We start from the raw sequence: 21,475 nt of genomic DNA on the forward strand, positions 1-21,475 counted from the left end.
AAGAGTAGATGATCAGGTGCTATAATCCACCTAGAAAATCAAGGTAAGAGAATGAGCCTGTAAGATTTTCCAAAAGTTAGAGATCTTTAAGACGAACTTCATACGTATATGCAGTCTTCCTTTGATGACAAAATTTTTATTTGGAGTTCGGAGAGATCTATTTCACGCACAAGTTGAAGCTTGAAAGTATTTGAAAGTTCCGTAAAGCTCTTTAATACACATACATATGTTTTTCGATGTTAATTACGGATCTGGGAACATCTCTTTGGATGCGATACATGTTTGCTAACAGCCTCATCAGAGGTTGATGTTATAATGGCAACAATAAAACTAGCATGGAAAACGTTTGCCAAACTGGAAGGTACTCGTATAGTTGAAGGAACTAATATCCTGTGCTTACTATCAACGATCTTCACAGTCTATATAATAGATTCCTGTACTTTTTACTGCTCCGAAGCCTTTGCCTGTGTTTCCTATTGACATTTTAGTGTTAATCACTAAGGTTGTATAAGACGTTGTTTAAGATTTAACAGGTATGTATTTTTCAAAACGGACTCGGTTCAGCTTAGCTTAACCCCAAACATATATTGTATTTTGATACTTGTGAGAAACAGCAAGAGGAAGATAACGGTTATATTTCTCGAAGGGACTTAGCTAAGGTTTCTTTCGGCAAAAAGGTTTGAGTTTAAATTACAAATTTTTATCGATATTATCGATATGACATGAGTTGACTTATTTCTTTAATTGGTATGGTAGGCAAAAGTTATACTCTTAGTAGGTATAAACGCATTTAATTAATTTAGTTTTACATTTTTTAGTTTTACAGCATTTTCACCTACTTTGATGCTATTTTCCACTATTTAATCCAAGTTTAATTTAATTCACTCTCATTATTATTCCTCTTATTTGCGCATTAGCGCATTCACTATTGTCTGCCACTGTTGCTGGTGTTGCATTTTTCCGTTGACACTGCTCTTCGCAACCTTTACGTTATTGTTGCATTAGCAATCTGTATTTTCCCCATCTCGACGAGCCACTTGATTAGAAAAGAAAGAAAGCAAAGAGTAAATAAAGTAATGAGTTTCTTGGGAAAATGCGTCGAATGAATTGCATTGTGGCAATTTTGTCGCACAAGCGTTGAGTAAATAAATAAATGTATAAAATGAATTTTGCGTGAATGCCCTTGGTAGACGAAGCCACGAGAGCGACAGTTGCAGTGTGGCTTTGTAAAAAGTGGAAGCGTGTACGGACACAACAACAAAGTAATTAAGAAAGAAAATTGCAATCCAGCGAATTGTGCTAGTGCGCTGTGTTCCGAGCAATGAGTTATTAAAGACTAATAAAGTTGACTGATTTGAGAAAATGTGGAATAAATGAGACAAGAAAAATTTATGATCTGGAAATTAATAATAACTATGACGCGACGAAGGAGGCAATTAGGCAAAAAAAAAAAGAAAAACCCATCACAGCTGCATTTCTCATAGAAATAATAATAATGATAATGACAAAAGGGAAAAAAAAGATTTTTGATTTTCATCGGTCAATTAGTATGTCAGCTATATGCTATAGCGGTTTGATCAGAACAATGTGTTCAGAGATTATAGGGTTACTGAATAGTAATCCGTGCCCAAGGTAGTAGAGATATCTCTGCCAATAAAAAAGGCTTTTCATTCAATGAAATGAATTTGATCGTTCCGTTTGTATGATAGCTATATATTATAGTGGTCCGATCTAAACGATTTATTCGGAGATTATACCTTTGTCTTGGACAGTAATCTGTGCAAAATTACGTGAAGATATCTTCTCAAATAAAATAAGTTTTCTATAGAAGAACTTAATTTTGATCGTTCAGTTTGTGTGACAGCTATATGCTTTAGAGGTCTAATCTGAACAATTACTTCTGAGATTATTGGGTTATCTTGGACAGTAATTTGTGGCAAATTACGTGAAGATATCTTCTCAAATAAAAAAAATATCTATAGATATTGACAGCTATATGATATAGTAGGCCGATAGCAGCGGTTCCGACAAATAAGCAGCTTCTTGGAGAAAAATAAACATGTGCACATTTGCAGGGCGATATCATAAAAACTGAGGCACTAGTTCACGTGTATACAGATGGACAGATAGAAAAACACGGCTTACTTAATCTACATTGTTCAGGGTTTAAAAAAATGTTTATAAAAATATGTTAAAAGCATAAAAAAATCCCTCATAAATTATAATTTGTCGACAGTGACTACTACCAAATCACATCGCTGGTAATGGTAACTATGAAAAATCAACAACATAAAAGTAAAAACAATAACAAAGCGGTGGGTCACGTTCACTTCAACATTTCTCCTTACACAATTTTTAAGTGGCTTACAGTTTTGTTGTTGCTTGCAAGGCATATACATACGTACGTACTGTCTGTGAACATTTTGTCTCTTTTACGGCGCTGTTTCTTTCGATGCGCCATAAAAACTGCTTGCACTTGACCTTGAAAATCCGAATTGCTTTATTTGTGTGCTTGAAAGTGTGTGTGATTCACGCTCAGCTGCTGCTGCTGTGCTGCAATTGCCGTTTTTGTTGATGCTTGTTGTTGCTGTCATTGCTTACTTCTGCGCAACTGGCAACACTTTTTCGCATTTGTTTTATTTTGATAGCTTCCACGCTGATCCGCTGCGCTGCTTCTTATGACAGCTTTTGCAGCGTCATGGCTTTTGTTGTACACAATGTTAGTTTTGCGCGCGAATTAAAACTTCGAAAAGAGAAAATTAAAAGATTTCTCTGCCGATACAGACGTGGCAAAGAAATTGGGCGGGGGCGGCGTCAACACACAATGCTAGTTTTGTTGTTGTTGCCGTGATGGTTTTCGCGTTGCCGCAGCAGTTGTTGTTGCCGTGATGGTTTTCGCGTTGCCACCGCAGCTATAGTTTTTGTTGTTGTCTATAAATGCTTTGTTTGATTCTGATTTCGTTTTTTTTCCAACTGCGTCTGCGCCCTTAGTAACTTTTGTTGTTGTTGTACCCTTTTATGAATGTATAATTGAAATACTTTTATTTTTATTTGCCTTTTTGATATTTATGCAAGAGCATTGTTTAGAGTTGTTTAGTATTCTTTTATTTGTTGTTTTATTCGGGGTTTCGTTACTCTTTTGTGCTTTGCTTTGCGTTGTTTTGCTGTTGCGATTTGTTGCGTCTGCATTGTTCGTTTAATCTGTCGTTTATTGGTGCACAATGAGTGGCTCTTAAACTGCGCTTTATTGTTGGTGAATTTAAGTTTTAATATTTTAAAAATTCTTTTTGCGATTGCATTGCGAAGCCAGTTACCAATCGAAATGCTCGATTCGATATTTGAAATTCCTAAGTTTCTTCCTTAAAGAAGTAGAGAACCGAAATGGACCACCCTTCGGTTGGATTATCGGATGAATATTTAACTGTGTAGTTACATTGTTCTAGGAAGAAGAAACAGTTTGTTTTTAAAATTTATTGAATGAAGAAATACTTGGATATATACAGACAACAGAGCACTTATCTGAAGTAACATGTCGATCGAAGCTGATTTGCTCACCGACTTATCAACTTTTTGGACAAACATTATTTATTTTAGTTCTTACAGGGTTTGGAAATCTTCAATCCGGCATCTGGGAAATGTGAATATATACCTCGATCTTTCAAATCATATGTTTTATAGTAACATCGTTTCTCAAATCGCGGAATAAGCACTCACATTTTAAAGTTTATATCAAAAAGTTGACTTAGCATACTATGATTCATTAGGACATGTTTTTTGTATTGAAGGGTAAATTTTGAAGACAGTGATTAACTTTTATAGACTTAGAAATTGACGTCGAATTTTGAGGAGAGGATTTTTTCTTTTACTTTGTCAAAAATTATTTCGTTTGATATTTTCACACTTCCCTTTACGGCAACTTGATTTAATGTAAATATTTATTCCTAACACATCCTCTGCTTGCTATCACTAGCTATACTTGTTTGTTATATCAATATATAAATATATTTACGTTTTTATAGAATTACTATTCCTTCGTATTTGCCCTAATTGCTCAAATTATAAATTTATTCCATTTATTTTTCAATTGAGGTCACCACCTACACTTTTCTATTGCACGCCTCTTGTGGCACCGACGCTCTTTCATTATTTATTCACAATCGTAAATATTTATTTAACTAACCTTTAGGTTGTTGTTTTTGCTGTGGCTAATTGGATTGTCACTGCTGGCATCCTCAATCATTTTTCGTGCGCTCCCTTTCACTTCTTATTGACTATGATTGAGTATTCACCTGCTCGTCGGCCGCAATCATAAATAAATTATAAGCGAATTTAACTCGACGCTCACTCAATGACACTTGACAGCATTTATTAGTAATAATTAATTTTAATTGATTGATTTTTCTTTTATTTTGCTAAAAATGGTGTGAGAATATACAAATTGAATGCATTTTTGTCTGCAATTACTTGAATGCGTTTTAATGCAGATTTCTTGTGAATACAAATTTTTGTTCGAGGTTGTTGCTTTTAAAACTAATTTGGCTAAAAGATTTATAATTTTTATTTATTAAGTTTTTTTTCGCCAAAAAATAACTTTCACGCATACTGTTGGAACAAAATCAAGTCCTTGCATGACAAACTTTTTTATTCTACAGCAGACTACCAAGAAATTTGGTACGGACTATTGTTCAGAGCAGTGCCATAAATTCTGAACATATAGCGCTTATCGGACTAGTATAGTCTATATTTGTCTTATAACTGACCTATCAAAATAAAGTCCTTCTATGGCAAACTTTTCTATTTTGCAAGGTATCTTCACGAAATTTGTCATGGATTATTGCTCAAAGCAGTGCTACAATATCTCAATATATGGCTTATATCGGATCACTATAACCCATTGTTGCCATGTAAGCTAACCTATCAAAAAAGTCCTTCTATGGCAAACTTTTTTATTTCGCAAGGTATCTTAACGAAATTTGGTACGGAGTATTGACTAAGACAACGCCACTATCACCGAAGAAATTGTTCAGTTCGGATCACTATAGCATATAGCTGTCATACAAACTGAACGATGGAAATGAAGATAAATATCTTTTGTGCGTCTTTATGCTATAAGAAATGCACTTGTGAAGGGTATTGTAGAACCGATGCAGCACTGAAGCTAAGTCTATTATAAAATCAATACTTTTTAATTAATTTAAGTAATTAACTTGTTTTTATTTTATAACTGTTTGCGCTCAATTCTGTCACTCAACTCAATCATAAAAAATTAAAATTTAAAATATTATAAATGAATTTAAAATAAATAATAATCTCAAAATATATAAAAAATAATAGCAACAACAATCAACATTCCACTACAATTTCAATGCCGTCGATTTCCACATCCACTTTGTCCTTAACCTCAGCGTCACACTCATCAGCTCATCATCAACTGAGCCTCAGCTTCAGCTGTGCCACTTTAGCTGTTTAGCCGAGTGAGCTTGACTCATAGTCGCACCAACTGATATGAAGTGGTATGTTGATTGTGCGTTTAGTTAGTTGCTCGGTTGCCGCTACACCCGCTCCCTCTCTTCTTGCTATCAACTTGCGCTTTGCGGCCAACTTTCTAAGACACTTGAGCAGCGAGCGTTCAAAGCGTTGATGGGGTATGAAGTGCCGCGCCCACCTAAACTGCGCAGCAAACGAGCAGAGCAACCACAACAACAAGCTTGGTAACAGAGCAAAAAGTGTTGACTCTGCTGCTGCCACATCGGTTGCTGCGGCTTAGTGGTGCGCTTGTTGAGCACTGCGCGCTGCAAGCACTTGTCATTGTTAAGGTAGTTGTGCTAATGTTGGCTAATATACACACAGCCACATACATGCAATGGTAATTGTTGTTGTTGTTATGGTTGGATAATAGCTGCATTTAATATTGTTGCTTTTGTAATTGTTATTCTTGCAGCTCTGATGCATTTCTGCTATTAAGCTTAGTAGTATGTTCTCTTATGTGTTGTTTGTTGTTGCTGTTATTGCTGGCACGAGTATTGAAGTCGAAGTCTCAGACGTCCACCAACATCTGTTTCGATGAAGTAATTGTTTTCTTGTAGTTTATTTTTTATTGTTGTTATGGCTACAACATGTACGACGTTGCTGGATGATTTAGTGAGGCTTTACTGTATTCTAAGGTTGTCTTGATAGGGTGCGTTTGTGTGCGACATTTTGGCTTAAGGTGCTGAGTTTGAAACTTAAATATAATTTGTTAATTCCAAAGCTGTGTTATGCTAAATTTGTTCAGCAAGGCTGCATTTAACCATCAATCTCCGATGGTCTTCTTGCATAACCGGATTCATATAAAGTCTAGTAAAAAGACGTTACCTTCATTGAAGGTGAGCATGTTGGAATGATCCAATTTAAATCAAATTGTACGGGTTTGTTCGATAATGTTATTCTCAGAGAAATCTTCATCCATCGTGACAAAATACTGGGAGAGTCAATGTACACAAGATTCTCTTGAGGCGAATTTTATATTAGCAAAATCATTCGCCATTGACAAGAACAGTTGGTAACCACTTGGTTACTGATTCGGGCTATAAGATGGATGTTTAAAAACCTTCCACCCAATCATCCAAAGCTCCTGGCGAGTTCACAATCGATGTGTATGGTCAGGGCTTGTCCTGATGGAATATAATTCCGCTCTTATTAGCCAAAGCTGAGACCTTCTGAGACTCAAATTAAGAGTTCAGAAAGAGGCGGAGCAGATTATAGTAAAAAATCGATATCAGTGCCACCAAACACATAGCAAAACTTTCCTGTTCATAAATCCGGCTTGAGCACAGGTTACGTTGGCTCTTCCTGATTTGACTACTCACGTTTTTCACTAATAATCATTCGCTTCCCAAATGGATTGCTTTTTTGCGACATACATAGGTACATGGGAAACGAACTAGATCCCAGTTATAGTCCTACATTCTTATAACGGACCTATGGACCTCGCGTGAGCTTAGCGGGTATTGGCCGAAGACTAGAGATTGATATTGTCGTAGGTGACTTACCTTTCATCACCAGTAACCATAAGCTTCCGAAATGGATTAAATTTTGTTGCAATTCAGCTGCGATTCGTAGACGGAAATTTGGTTCATGATAGGGTTGAGAACATGTTGGATTCGCGTTGTCCGCCTGTGTTCTAGCACTGGATCTATGTGAACTTCGAGTAAGCTATGCAAGAGTTGGTCGATGACCAGATCCACTGAGCGTCCCAGCTTGCCGCAATCGCTGGTGTTCTTACTTGACATTACTCAATAGACCTCCATACCGGAAGCTTAAATATCGTATATGTTTAGAATTGTCACAGTTACATGAAAGAAAATAAGGTAGAAATATCAAAGAGCTATCTCCTTCATTGCCCAGCTTTTGTAACACTAACTTTGAAACATCTCTTCAGTCATACTTTCAGCAAACCAGCAGAGGTAGCTGAAACTGATGTTAGCCGTCTCAAGAAATTTGTGGTAGGCTCAGAGCGCTTTGTCGCATTGAGGGTTTTTATGACCATTATATGGAAATCATAGGTACCTCAATTTACCAACGTTCTAGACTGTCCAATTGAGATTTATGTAGGCGATTGTAACAGGTTGGACCTTTTTAACCTGAACTAATCGAACCTAAACCTAAAACTATTAATAGAAAATAAGTCACGAGCAACTTTCTTCTTTCCTAAGTCTAAAAAGGACTGCATTGGCTGAGAGGCGTATAATTTTTCTTCCATATATTTACAGTTGATACCCAGAGCAAAACGAAACGTTCTCTAAATTGCTTCGGAAATACTGCGGAGGTGACAGCCTTTGGCGAAATGTGTGTAAATCCGGGATCGCGAGGGTGTATGAGAACATTCTTCAACATGTTTTATGATAAGATATGATATTGGCATCATTTATTGATAGTGATTAGGTTTTTGTGTGCATAAATCTGTCTTAAAATTCTAGAGCTAGACTTTTAATCAATCATTTTTATAGTCAAAGCATCTTTCGAAACATTATTTGTGCTTTTTAAGACTTAAGAAGGTCCGAGTAGATACTTATTAAGAGAGAAACGAACGAAAAAGAAAAGGAGAGACAACCGCCACGTCTCGCTGTTTTTCATACTGCATATTTATGAGTACTGACATTTGTTAACTACTTTTCCCATCATATTGTTGTTGGTTTTCGAAAACTCTGCTATTTTTTCATCATTTTCTAATCACTAATGAATGTCTTGTAATCATTTAAGTGTCAACTGTGTCATTTGTTGTGGTTTACTCGGACTAAGGCGTCTATAAGTCTTCGCCTCGCTTGTTAGCTGCGCATCTGCACTGTCAGCTTAACCGAACATGACAAATCTGTGATATAGCAAGATACTGTTGTTGTGGCATTCCAAGAGCGATATTACTTTGTTGTAAGCATTTGTTGATGAATACTGGCATTGATATTTTTGTTGTTTTTGCTATATGCATTAATATCAGTGAAACTGGTTTTTCGCTGGCACGCAAGTGGGGGGTCATACATATATAAATAAAATTTATCAGTCAAGGTCAGTGGAGGTTGTAAAGCAGGTGAGCATGTGAGCAGGTGAGCTGGTGGGAGGCAAGAGAGAAGTGCACGTTAATATGTATTTAAGTGCTTGCAATTGTACTAAAGGGTGTGCTGCAGACACACGTCGGATTTGTGGAGAGAAGCCGGCACATATTTAAATGCATTTTCAGTTGAGTACTTAGCTATATGTGTAGAATTCTTATTATTATGCATTTTTCTTGTTCCGCGCTTTTCTCACACGATTTGACGAGCATCTTAACATGTCAGTAATTTTCCATTTCAACTCAGCATTTTTTGCTCTTTAAATATTCGCACTTATTGTTATTGCTTTGAGTATTTGATATTTTTTCTAATTTTATTTTTCAACAGCAGCAGGTGTCACAGCAACGGAATGTGTGCAGGTAATGAAAATTTTTATAAATATTCTAAGCTACACTTGCTGCTAAAAGTAATGGTACAGCTAGAGTGGAAATTTTTCAAACCCAGACTGGTTCCTTTGAGGGCTATTTTAAAGGTGAAAGTAGTAATTTTTATGTGACAAAAATTAAATAAGTTCAAATCTACCATGGGAGACCTGCTTTAGTTGCAGGTATTTGGGAATACTTGAAAGTGTCTGAAATTCATTCAATGTCTGCCGTTTCCCGAACTTATTGGGATTGTTGTTTTACACAATATTAGTCTATTAGTTTTTGGGCGTGACAGTTCTTAGAGAAAAGTGAGGAACCCATTTCGTTGACCTAGAACCGATTTACGTCGCGAAGTACCTTTATCTTCGAATTCTACTACTTTTAGTTACCGAACTTTATAAACCTGTTAACAGTATATTATTCTATAAAGTCATTCAATTAAGTATAGGAATTGTAAACTATTGAGTCATAGAAATTATTGGTTCGTTCTGGTATCGAATTCGATGCGTAACGTTCGAAGTTAGCCGAAGTTAGTTTCGGCTATAAAAATCAAATACTTCGTTTTTGCCTTATTATTATACTGCATTTGATGGTCTAACTTATTTCACTTCCCAATTAGGTCCATTTTTAACTAGTTCGAGACTAGTCCTTCAACATTATGAACCCATAAATTCGCTGTCGTGGTTTTCCTACGAGGTCACAGGTGTCTGCAACCAGGTTACATTTAGCATATGCATTAAAACGCATGGAAATCCATTAAAATTACATAAAAACGTAGCAAAAGCAGAGACACTTGACTATTCATCACCTATCACTTCAATGCCAAGCAGCAGTTGCAGATGCGCTGGTAGAGTTCATTACTGCTGTAATAATTTACTAGCGACTACATATTTACATGTGTATATATAGTATACTTTTATATATCTGGACATTAGGGTGGGCAAAAAAAAAAATTAAAATTAAAAGCTTTTTTTTGATAATTTTTTTTATTTATTTTTCGTTTCTATATTTGGTTTTAATAAACTATTTTTATTTCTGGAACTTTTTTTAATTAAAAATTTTTTGTCTGGATTTTTTTTTCAATTAAATTTTAAAATAAATTATTCTATTATCAAAAGTTTGTTTTCGCCCACCGTACTATTAATACATTGTATATGCGGATGTACTGACACAGTTTTTACTGCTGCAATATTTTACTACTACTTTTTTTTCATTGAGTTATAAAATTCATAAGAAATAAAAAATTTTCCTAAAAATAATCAAACTTTAACTGTTAATATCTTTTAAACGTTTGGGTTTACGAAAAAATCATAACAGACCTTTTTTGTAGAGCATTCAATTTCCTACAAAATCTAAGGAACAAAATATTTTTTCAAGTAGTTCGAAGCGAGATATAAATTTTTCTATCTGATAATAAGAAAAAATAGAAAACTGTATGTAGGAGGACCTTCCCGTTACAATTAAAAACTCATGTTTGGAGAGCCTTTCTTAGAGGTGTCTAGGAACCTATTTTTCCGAGTACGAAACGAAAAAAAAAAAAATTTTTTTTGAATTACTCTAGTGTATATATAGTAAACTTTTATGTATTTACGCACATACATATGTATATACATATATATTATGGTAAGCAACAAAACGGTTAAATTAAAAAAAAATGGTACTTTTTTGTTTTTATATTTTTTTAATTAAAAACGATTTTTTTTTCTAGAATTTTTCTTACTTAAAATTTGTTTTCTTAAATGTTTTTATTAAAAACGTTTTTTTAAATTTTTTTAGTTATTTTAAACATTTTTTCCAAAACGAGGAAAATAAATTAAATTTTTAAATAAATGTCTCTATTATTAACAGTTTTTTCGCCCACCCTACTATTCATAGATATGTTTAAAAACTGCATCCCGTGTGTGCAATTATTTTGAAAAAAAAGTTAAAAAATTGTAATGCAAATATTTACGAGCATTTTTTGTATCATTTCGACCGCTCTTTTGTGTAATTTATCGCTCACGTTTAACGCGTCGTATGTACTTATGTACGTGTTTTTGCCGCCACAGAGCTGCTCATATTAAATTCCCTTTAACCAAACTGGCCTTTAAAAGGTTTTTAAATATTTTCATCTAAATTGCTTGCATTTCATTAAAGTTTTTTTCGGATGCAAAATTGGTGTTTGCACACTTTTATGCCCAAGTGTGACCTGCATTGCATACCTTTGCACGATTGTGGTGAGCATATTGGGTTTATGGAAATTTCATTACTGAATTATGCAAATCTGTGGGCGCAACGCTGAACGCCTTGTTAACTGCGCTTCGTTTTTACTGCAGTCACGAATAGACAATTATCGGTTCATTGCGGGGCCAGCAATTAAATTTGTTTTAATTTGCTTTAAAACAGTAATGAAATTTAATTTGAATACAAATTATTCGTTGAGCTACGGTGTGAGAACGAGAGTTCTTAAACATACTTTCTTTAGGCCTCAGTCTGCTTTTTAGACGAATATTGGTCCGTAAAGCTTGGGGGAAAAAATAACAGACCCTTCTTTGCGCTTCAAATCTAGAGAAAGTTAATCCTTTCATTGTGCTACATGAACCAATAGCTGCAGTCTTTATTAAATATTCGAAATGCAGATCAAAGAAAAAATCAGATATATTTGTTTTCAAAATACATATTTTTGTTGGATATTTTGATTTCAACCACAAGTATTTTCATGTTTTGTTCAGAGAAGTGATGAGAGACCGACGATACTTTGATTAAAAAGTAGTGTTCGTGAGTCTGTCTGTAGCTGACAGATACATTTTTTTTTCAAAAACCAAAAGCTTAATTTTTAAGAGACCAGTTATAAAGTCCAAATCAAAAGACCTGCTGAAAGTTAGAAGTCGACAGACGGCTGAAACTTTGTAAGCCCCAAATATGTATTTATTATTACTACTACTCTAAGAATAAATTAATCACATGCTATGTTCTGAAAACCCTAAAGCGTTTCCTAGAGCTAGCTCACATTATCGATCGGGTTGTTCAGTTTGGATCAGTTTAATAAGCATGCAGGGGTCAACATTTTCGGTAAAGATTTTTTCCCAATTTTTAGACAAAGAACCGACTTCCAGTCTGTCAGCTCAAAACCGAATCCGTTCCTTGTCGACGAAAAGCATAAACAGACTTCAAAGCAATCTTTGAGATCTTGCTTGTTTTTGACAAGATGCATTGGCTCGCTGCTGTGGATTGGAAGAGCGAAGTAACGATTTTTCTTGATTCTTGAAGAGAGATGCGAAAGTGAATAGCTGTATATTTTTCGAAGTCACTGAACCGGGAAGATCCCAAAATTTTAGAACTAGATCCATTGGCGTGAAGTTTGCTTCTAACGAATCATATTTTCCAACAGTGATTGTTTTTCGGGAGGCTATCTCAAAACCGAGCGTATTTGCTTTAAAAAAATTGTTCAGATTAGTCGATTTAAATAATCGTTAAGGGTAGGTTAGACTAGGTCGTCCATTGTGTTACTCTTAAACTCGTAAATATGGATCACCAAATTCTCATAAGTAGATCGACGAAGCATTTTGAGCTGACCATTATTGCACAGAGTCCAGTATTTCGGATAATCTCTTACCGTTCACTCTAGGCCAAAAGGATCTCACAGCACCACCACCAGCTGTGATTGTTAACCAGATCTTGCCAAAGTTACTGGAGTTCCATAGGTTCAACGTCAGTACGAAAGAGAACACAGGAAAACTGACGCATTCAAATTAAAAACCTATCACGTTTGCAGTTTCCAGCGATTTTACTTTGACCGGTCACGCAACTCAAAACCAGTATAGCCGTTCGGCTATTGGAGTGAATACACACTTCTCTGTAGCAAACTTTATTTCGGAGTACTACATCTACTGCTAACCTGATGGCAGCCTCCTCTGCTTGAAGCACGGTATTGTGGCCTGACAGCCTGAAAATAAAGCTCTTGACAGAATACTCCACCCCCTATCATTCCACTTAATCGGTAGGACTTAAATAGTATATTTAATTAATCACCCACCTCTTGATATTTCCATCTATGCTCTGTTACAAAGCTAACTGTTTCTGTACTCTTGTCTCGGTTTTGCCTCGTCTGCAAGGATTTTTGTTGAATTTTTTATTGTACATTCCATTTGTTTTATTAGTTTTTAATTTCTTTTTTTTTATTATTTGCCCTCTCAATTTCATTTGTTATTCTCCGTTCCTCCATTTTGTTGTTTACCCCGCTTTATTTGATTTAACTTTCTGTGGTTTTAATTCATTAGACCACGATTGGATTACACCCTTCCGCACTCGGCAACAAATCAGCACACGGTTGAGTGGAGATTAGCGGAAAAATAAAGGATAAGGTAAATAAAAGAGAGAGAGAGAGATAGGGAGATAAAGTTTATGTGTGTGATTCGCTGAACGACAGAAGGAAATGCACCGTTAGGGCGAGTGCTGCGAAATAGATAAGTGCTGTGGTCGGAAAAACATAACAAAAATAAAAACTTTTGTTTCTGCGCTCCTTTGCACATCGCTAGCCGCAATATAGATCGTTAACGACCTGGTAAAATACTTTTATTTTTATTTTTTATGTTTATTTGTAAAATTTTTTTTCATTTACTTCTACACACACGTTATTTTTAGTAGCGAGGCAACGCAACAACTACAACAGTAATAACAAAAGCAATAACAATAACGGCAAAGTCAAATTGGCTTTTATTTTGTTTAATTTGCTCGTAAATTATTTGACCGGATTGCATGCTCCTGAAGCACTTAAGTAATTGCCTTATGGACTTTCGTTTGTTTGTTAGCAAGTGTATTAGTATTGGTGTGTTCGTGCAAAAAAGTGTAGATTTGCTTTATCCTAAGTTAGTGTGACATATGTAAATCTTTTTGCACATTTCTAAAATATGTTGCCAAATAGCTATGTAAAATGTTTCAGTATCTTTCACATGACTGTTTTGACATATATTCCGAAATTTCGTCTAACAGTGTTGCCATATGAAATTTTATTATGCTTCTATTCTACTTTACTAAATTCAATAGCTCAGTATGTAAAATTCAATATCATTTCACATAAATGCTGTGAAATATATTCCGAGATGTCGCCTAACAGTGTTGCCATATGTTGTTTTTTACATATTACCACATTTATTTCCAGAAAAATTGAAGCTATATAGATATTAGAGAAGTTATAAAAATAAAATAATTTATAAAAACCCATAAATAATATGAAAGAGGGTTGCCAATTAGGTGTATCCAAAAATGGAAATTTTTTGAAAATCAAAAAATAGTGAAAAAGCTTTGCTTTGCAATAATTGAAAAATACATTTACTTATATTTTTTTATTATTAAATAGGGTTGCCAGAGATATTTTTTTTTTCAAATTCTTATTTCGCAATACAAAAATAAATTTTATGAAAACAGTTTCTTGTGTGAGTTGTAACTAAAATATTTAATTACAAAATTATTTAGAACTGAATGGTAAGGTTCCCACCTATAAAAAAAAATAAAATAATAAAATATACTATCATTATAAAAGTCATGTAATAATAAAATCTTAAATAAGAGCTGTTTAAATCTAATAGCTTTTCGTGAAAGAAGTTAAACTCTTTAGAACTTCGTCAGGGTTGCCAATAATTTTGTACAAACAATAATACATAGTATAAATTTAATAAATATTTGTCTAATAAAAACGAAAAATATTTATATGATGTATACTAAAAATGTTTTCACAAGCATATGCACAATGTTACCATCTAAATTTATAAACTATTCCTAACAAAACTAACTCTGCTGGAACTTTTTTTACTTCGGGTGGAATGCACCTACCAACCAGTTTATTTATTTTTTTAATGTTTGTATGCGCTTATGAAAGTTATGACTCCAAAATATACTCAAAAAAGTGTTGCCACCCAACTAAATTTTATTTTATTTATCATTTTGAATTCAAAAATATTTTTAAAAAGGTTTTCGGATATAATACAGCAAGCTTTACTACAGACATAGTCTCATATGAGGTTGCCACATGGATTAAAAATTCGCATTTATGTTAGATATGTCTTTAAAATGCTGACTTTAGCTTATAAATGCCGTTAAATATATCAAATATATTTTAAGGTATATATGTTTCAAAAGTGTTCACAGAAAGGGTTGCAATATACAGTAGTTAAACTTATGTAGTTAAACGATGGGCAATATGAATTATTTGGCAAGCCAACGCTTTAATTTGCGAATATATTGTTCAGACCAGACCATTATAACACATATCTACCATAAAAATCGAGCGATCAAAATCAAGATTACGGTCGTTTTATACCCATTTACGCTGTTAGAAATGCATTTGTGAAAGATATTATAGCTTTGTTGGAGCCGAAGTTAATTTTCTTCTTGTTTGAAAATCTTTTTGTGTTTTAGTTTTTCAGTTTTATTTCGGCCTTAAAATTATGTTTGCCCGTTTACCAATTTAATTTCCTTTCTGCCACTAGTTCATTTAGTAAGCTCTTTTTTTCTTCCAAATTTTCCATTTTATATGCTATGTACAATATGTATATATGCATATTACTTACAATATGCCTTCAGACGCATTTTTGTATTTTTGGGACACACTCGAACAAATGCATAATCCTCTTAAAATCAACGTTGTGCTTAGCCTGCGGCTCTTACGGTCATCAAATTGTCGAGTACCTCAGCAAATCTAATGAAACAAGGCAATATTTAGTATATTCTTTTTATGTGTGTCCTGCTGGCACCAAAACATTTATGTAATTCACAACAAAACAAAAAAAAAACATTATCATAAAACACACACTCACTTGCCTATTAACCAACTGCTCTGACATTAATACATACTCCGTAAATTAGCACAATTAACACTGTGTACACAGCCAGCCTTATTTATTCATATGAAGAACACGGTGATGTTGTTGATATACTCTCATATATGTAAGTGCAAACATTGCCTGCCAGGGCGTATGAGTGCTCCATTACACATACAGGCCTCCAGCGACTTGATCAACTCTGCACAGCTTATTTTCGGCCTTTGCTCATTAGGAGCGAATTCAATTAGGGAAAATCTGACAATGCTTGAGTGGATGAAAGGCACACACACATTCACCTACTTGTTTGCATTTGTGGTTGGTCGACGAAATAAAGGCTGGCTTGAGGTTTAAACGAAAAAATTAACAAAAATGTTAAAATTTCATGCAATTTATTATATATGTATATGCCTTTTATATACTTATATTTTTATATACTTATTTTATATATATTTTTCCTATTTTCTATTCCTATTTTTATATACTTTTTTTTAATTTTTGTTAGAAATTTTCTTCTTGAATTTTGTCTGTTAGATATCATTTACTAGATTATTATCTTCCAAATTCTCTCCACATATGCGCGCTTGCTCCTTTCATTTAAGCACATATTCAGCTATTTTATAAACATTCCCCACATTCTCTCATATATATACATACACATATATACTTTTATATGCTCCTTTAGTCGTATATTCTTCCTCTCGCTGTGGCGCTTTTTGCTAACTGCCAGTAATGGTTTGCTGATGGCATTGGCGTTGATAACAAAATTGAAACTGGCAGCTGTATGCAGTAACGACAAGTGTGTAAATGTTGCGTAGAAGAAGGTGGATAAGAAAAAATAGATGAAAAATACTTAAAGAAATGAATACATGCTACCATGCTGCCACACATTAGGAACTAAATGTTTATATACTTGTATGTACGTTTATGTGAATTTTTAGTAAAAAAATACAAAAAAATCTTTAGCACTCGCCTGCTCTTCTTGTGCTTGTTTTTTACCTGTTGTGCTCATTATTTGACATTTCTGCACTACTAATGCAATTTTTAGATATTTAAGCATACCCTTCAAGAATTTGAATATGGTATATAGCGGTAAAATAACTTTGGTGTCTGTAAGTGTTGGAAGTAAGAGATAAACTATAATGAAAATGTAAGACTTAATGGCCAAGCTGAGCTAAGTCGATATAAATATAGCTCGATTTTCTAACTCCCTGTCTCTTTGAGTGAATAAATACGAAAAATTATTAAGTTCGGTGGACTATAACATAAGACCGACTGTTCAGAAATATCCATTTTACATGTTTTAAATAGAAAGCGCACAGTAAAGATTATTGCGATCGGTTGACTATACCTCAAAGCTCCCACATACACAATTGTTCGAATAAATTACTTTAGTTAACATGTAGATATCTTGATCAAACATGGTATATGTATTCCTCGACACTCTGAGGAAGTTGTTATTGCAAATAGGGATATCGAACAATTGACATACCCCCAGTAGGGGTAGTAATCTTTTTGAAAAGTGGGCGTAATCGCGCACCTTAATAAGCACATAACGTACAAACTACCAAAGCTAGACCAACCAAATTTATCGAAAATATATTTTTCTTCTATTGTTTGATGCAGCGTACCATAATGGATGAAATGGGGTTATAAACACGGCTAATGCCTATATTAACTCAGTAACCACTCCACAAACCGGAATGTAGGAGTTTTCTGACTTGTTTATGTAGCATTTTGGAGATGAGTGAAATCGGACTACAATCACGCCCACTTCTCCATATAAGATTTTCTTATTTTTATACCCTGAACAGGGTATATTAAGTTTGTCACGAAGTTTGTAACACCCAGAAGGAATCGTCGGAGACCCTATAAAGTATATATGTAAATGATCAGTATGTCGAGCTGAGTAGATTTAGCTATGTCCGTCTGTCTGTCCGTCAAGAAGTTGCTCATTTGTCGGAACGGCCGATATAGGACCATTATAACATATAGCTGCCATACAAACTGAACGATCGGAATCAAGTTCTTGTATGGACAACTTTCACATTTGACAAGATATATTCACGAAATTTGGTATATATTATTTCCTAAAGCAACAATGTAATCTCCGAAGAAATTGATCAAATCGGTTTACTATAGCATATAGCTTCCATACAAACTGAACACATAGTTACTAACAGAAATGCACTTATGAAGGGTATTTAGCTTCGGAGCAACCGAAGTTAACGTTTTTTCTTGTTTTAAATATTTTTACTTTTCAATATTTAAGTAATCAATGCATATCTCAGAATAGAACTTGGGCATATAGTGTGTACATATCTTAAATTGAAAAGCAAAAAACATTAAGGAGTTGCCACACCAATGTTGTTTTTTAGTATTTTTACTAATTTTTTCTAAAGTTATAATTCATCGCTTCGCTCTTCAAATTTCCTGGGCCACTAAAGCTTTTAAATCTAAAAATACCTTACACTTTTTTCTTGCTTTGCCTTTTACTGCACACACTCTTTTAAACTACCAGAGGCAGCATTAATTTATTTGCTACTGTCATCCCTTTTTCGTTGTTTATTTGAACACATACAACTGTGCATTTATGTATTTGTGTGTCTTCTTTTTTATTTATATTTATTTGTTGACTTTTATGCTCAAAGATTAACATCGACTCCATCAGTAATTAAACATGTTTCTTGTACACACTAACACATGTGCGTCTCTGTATGTGTGTAGATGCAAGTCTTTCCGCAATTATCTGCTAAAGCCAACTCTTTTCTTTGCACTTCGCACAGTACTTCCATGGAAATATCCATTCCTTGGCATAGTCACACATACTGACACAAAGCCACTCATAGAAATGTAGGCAACGCCATTGAGGCATTCACGCATGCTCGATTGCCTCTACTGATACTTTCTACCTCTGCCGGGCTGCGTTAGAGGTGTTCAAAGGGAAAGTAGAATAGAATAAAATAAAAATTACGACTGCACTGAATGACTGCAAAGATGAAGATAAATGCTTAAAAGTGTGTGAAATTGTGTGCACTGGGAGAAATAATATTTAATTTAGGTATAATGTAAATAGGTGGCAACCATTTTTAACTTTTTTTCATATTATTAGCTTTCATAAATCCCTTTGTTTGACACCCTTATTAAAATATTTTATTTGTTTTGCAAGTAAAACTTGTAAACAGTTGGCAACCCTACTAAAGATTTTTTCAATTACCGCTTTTCCTAATTCGATTTTGTGTGGCACCCTTATTGTAATAGTTAACTTAACTAAAAAAATTATTAAACATTTATTCAATAAATTTTTTAAAAAGATGTGTGGCAACCTTAACAAAAAATATTTTGTGTTTGCTTTAAGCTTTTATTACATAACTTTCAAATATAATTTCTCACACTGCGCCAATAGAGTTGCTCCACCATTTCAATATAATTTATGATAGCAATATGGCAACGCTTGCGTGCAGAAAGCAAACACATTTATATGGTACATACTTGTAAATGAATGGCTTTAGCCTCTCTGTACACATTATAATTAATGTTCTCCAATTAACACGAAATACTCGCATTTATTTTATAATTTTCCTTCGCTCCACCTAAACTGCCCACCGATGGCGCCTTGTCACTGCAACAAAAATCATGCCACATACAAGCTGCAGATGCTGTAAACACGAAGCATACAAGCTTATTTTTACTTGTTGCTCTTGTGTTGCACGTACAGCACAACTACAATGCGTGCAACGCTACAACACCAACAGCAAATAGGAGTCAACAATTTTGCTCTGAAAAGCACAAGAATGAAGCATAACAACAGGCGACGACATTGTTGTTGATGTCTGTGAGCGTTTCATACATACGTGTGTTTGCGTGTGCAGAAAGTCATGTAGAAACTTGTAAAGGATAAGTAGCTCAGCTGACGGCTTGTAGTAGACTTAGAGCTATAAGTAAAGTTGATAAGAGTAAATTGAAAGCTTAAAGCAGCATTGAAGTGAGACGACGGATGTGTTAATGTGTTAGTCGGAGTGTTTATGAAAGATATGTATATTTGGGTGTGAGAATGTGTAAGGAAATAATGCACAAGAAAGGAGAGACTACCTTTTAGTATTGATTTACGATGTTGTTGTTGCGGTTTTTTGTTATCGGAAGTGACAAGTTTAGTCTGAATATGTTGATTTTTTTATCGAATGCATTTTATACTTTGCTGGTGAATTGTATTTATATCGAAGAAAATTTGAATATAAGTATATTTTATTACATAATTTGAGGGGAGGTTCAGGAATACTTGTATGTAGAACATTGTCGCATTCTTGCAACATGTCGTTTGCAACCCCTCAAACTAATAAAGTTAGATATAGAGATGTTGCTCTGTATATCAAGGTGGCTAGAATGAGTATAACAGTTGAATTTCGTACTCGATAACTACTTGAGTAGACATGTAAGTATATATACACGTTATTAACACGTCTAATGCCTATACTAACTCAGCAACCACTCCACAAATTTTGACAAAATTTCTGAAATAGAAGGCTCTTGACTTTTTTATGTAGCTGTTTGAAGGCGAGTGAAATCGGGCAACAACCACGCTCACTTCCCCAATAAGATCAGGCATTACCCCAGTACTTATGCATTAATTTTCGTTATTTTAATGGACTTGTTATGGTATACTGGTATATCGGACAATTTGTTAGATATTTTAGTGAATTGCAGAAAACATATTTTCTTCGTCATAATATGGCTTAGCGTCAAAAATAATATTAAAAAATGCTTGAATATTTTCTACGCTCCCACCTTTGATATAAGTATTTCAATTTAATCCTTTTTCGCTTTATTTCCTCAAACCGCTTTCACAGAGTATAACTGTAAAAGTCATCGTCTGGTTTTAGACCCTATTTTCTTTTGTTTAGTTTCGTGCTCTTCAGCTCAAAGTTAATGCCTTTTGTCCACAATTTTGTTTCCATGTTGCCGGATTTGTATTGTTTTTCATTGCTTGGTACTGTCTGCGCATTGAGCTCGTTTGTTTTATCATTGTTTGTTTTCTAGACTTATTTTTATTTGCGCTTTACTTTGCTTATTTGCTTATAATTTTTGCTGTTAGCTTACTTCACATTTTTCTTTTCTTCCATCTTAAATGCACAAATGTATGTAGGTTATGTTATCATATGACCTAGTATTTGGATCTTAAACTTTATTTAAATTTTATATATCTTCTTGTACTTTCGCTTCTTAACTCTCCTACATAACTTGTCGAAAACAATACATTTAGATTTATATAAGTTTTTGGCTAATATTTACCTTAGCTCGCAAACTGTTTTTCTCATATATAAATTAATATCAAATTATGTGGCAACATTGCACTAACCCAAATGCACCAAGCAATTTCACACATTTCACAGACTGTTTGAAAATGTATAAAAAAAAAATTCGAATAACAACATCAATAACAACAAATATGTGAAGGAATTTTCCAGCTAAACAAACGGCATTAAGTAAATTTTCAAATAGAATGAAATGAGCACACGGGCAAATGCATTTGCACCTGCACAGTTTGCAAGACAGACAGCAAAATGCTATGCAAACAACAACAATAATGACAACATGAAGATAAGCACAGTCATTGCAAACGCCGAGCGCCGGTGAACCGCCGAGCAGCGCTTTGGGGGCTACCCAGGTTAACTGAGCTTGCATAACTAAAGTAGCAAAAATAACAACAAGCAGTACAACAACAATTGCA

This window comes from Bactrocera tryoni, chromosome 5 (assembly GCF_016617805.1).
Source record: "Bactrocera tryoni isolate S06 chromosome 5, CSIRO_BtryS06_freeze2, whole genome shotgun sequence".
Taxonomy (NCBI): domain Eukaryota; kingdom Metazoa; phylum Arthropoda; class Insecta; order Diptera; family Tephritidae; genus Bactrocera; species Bactrocera tryoni.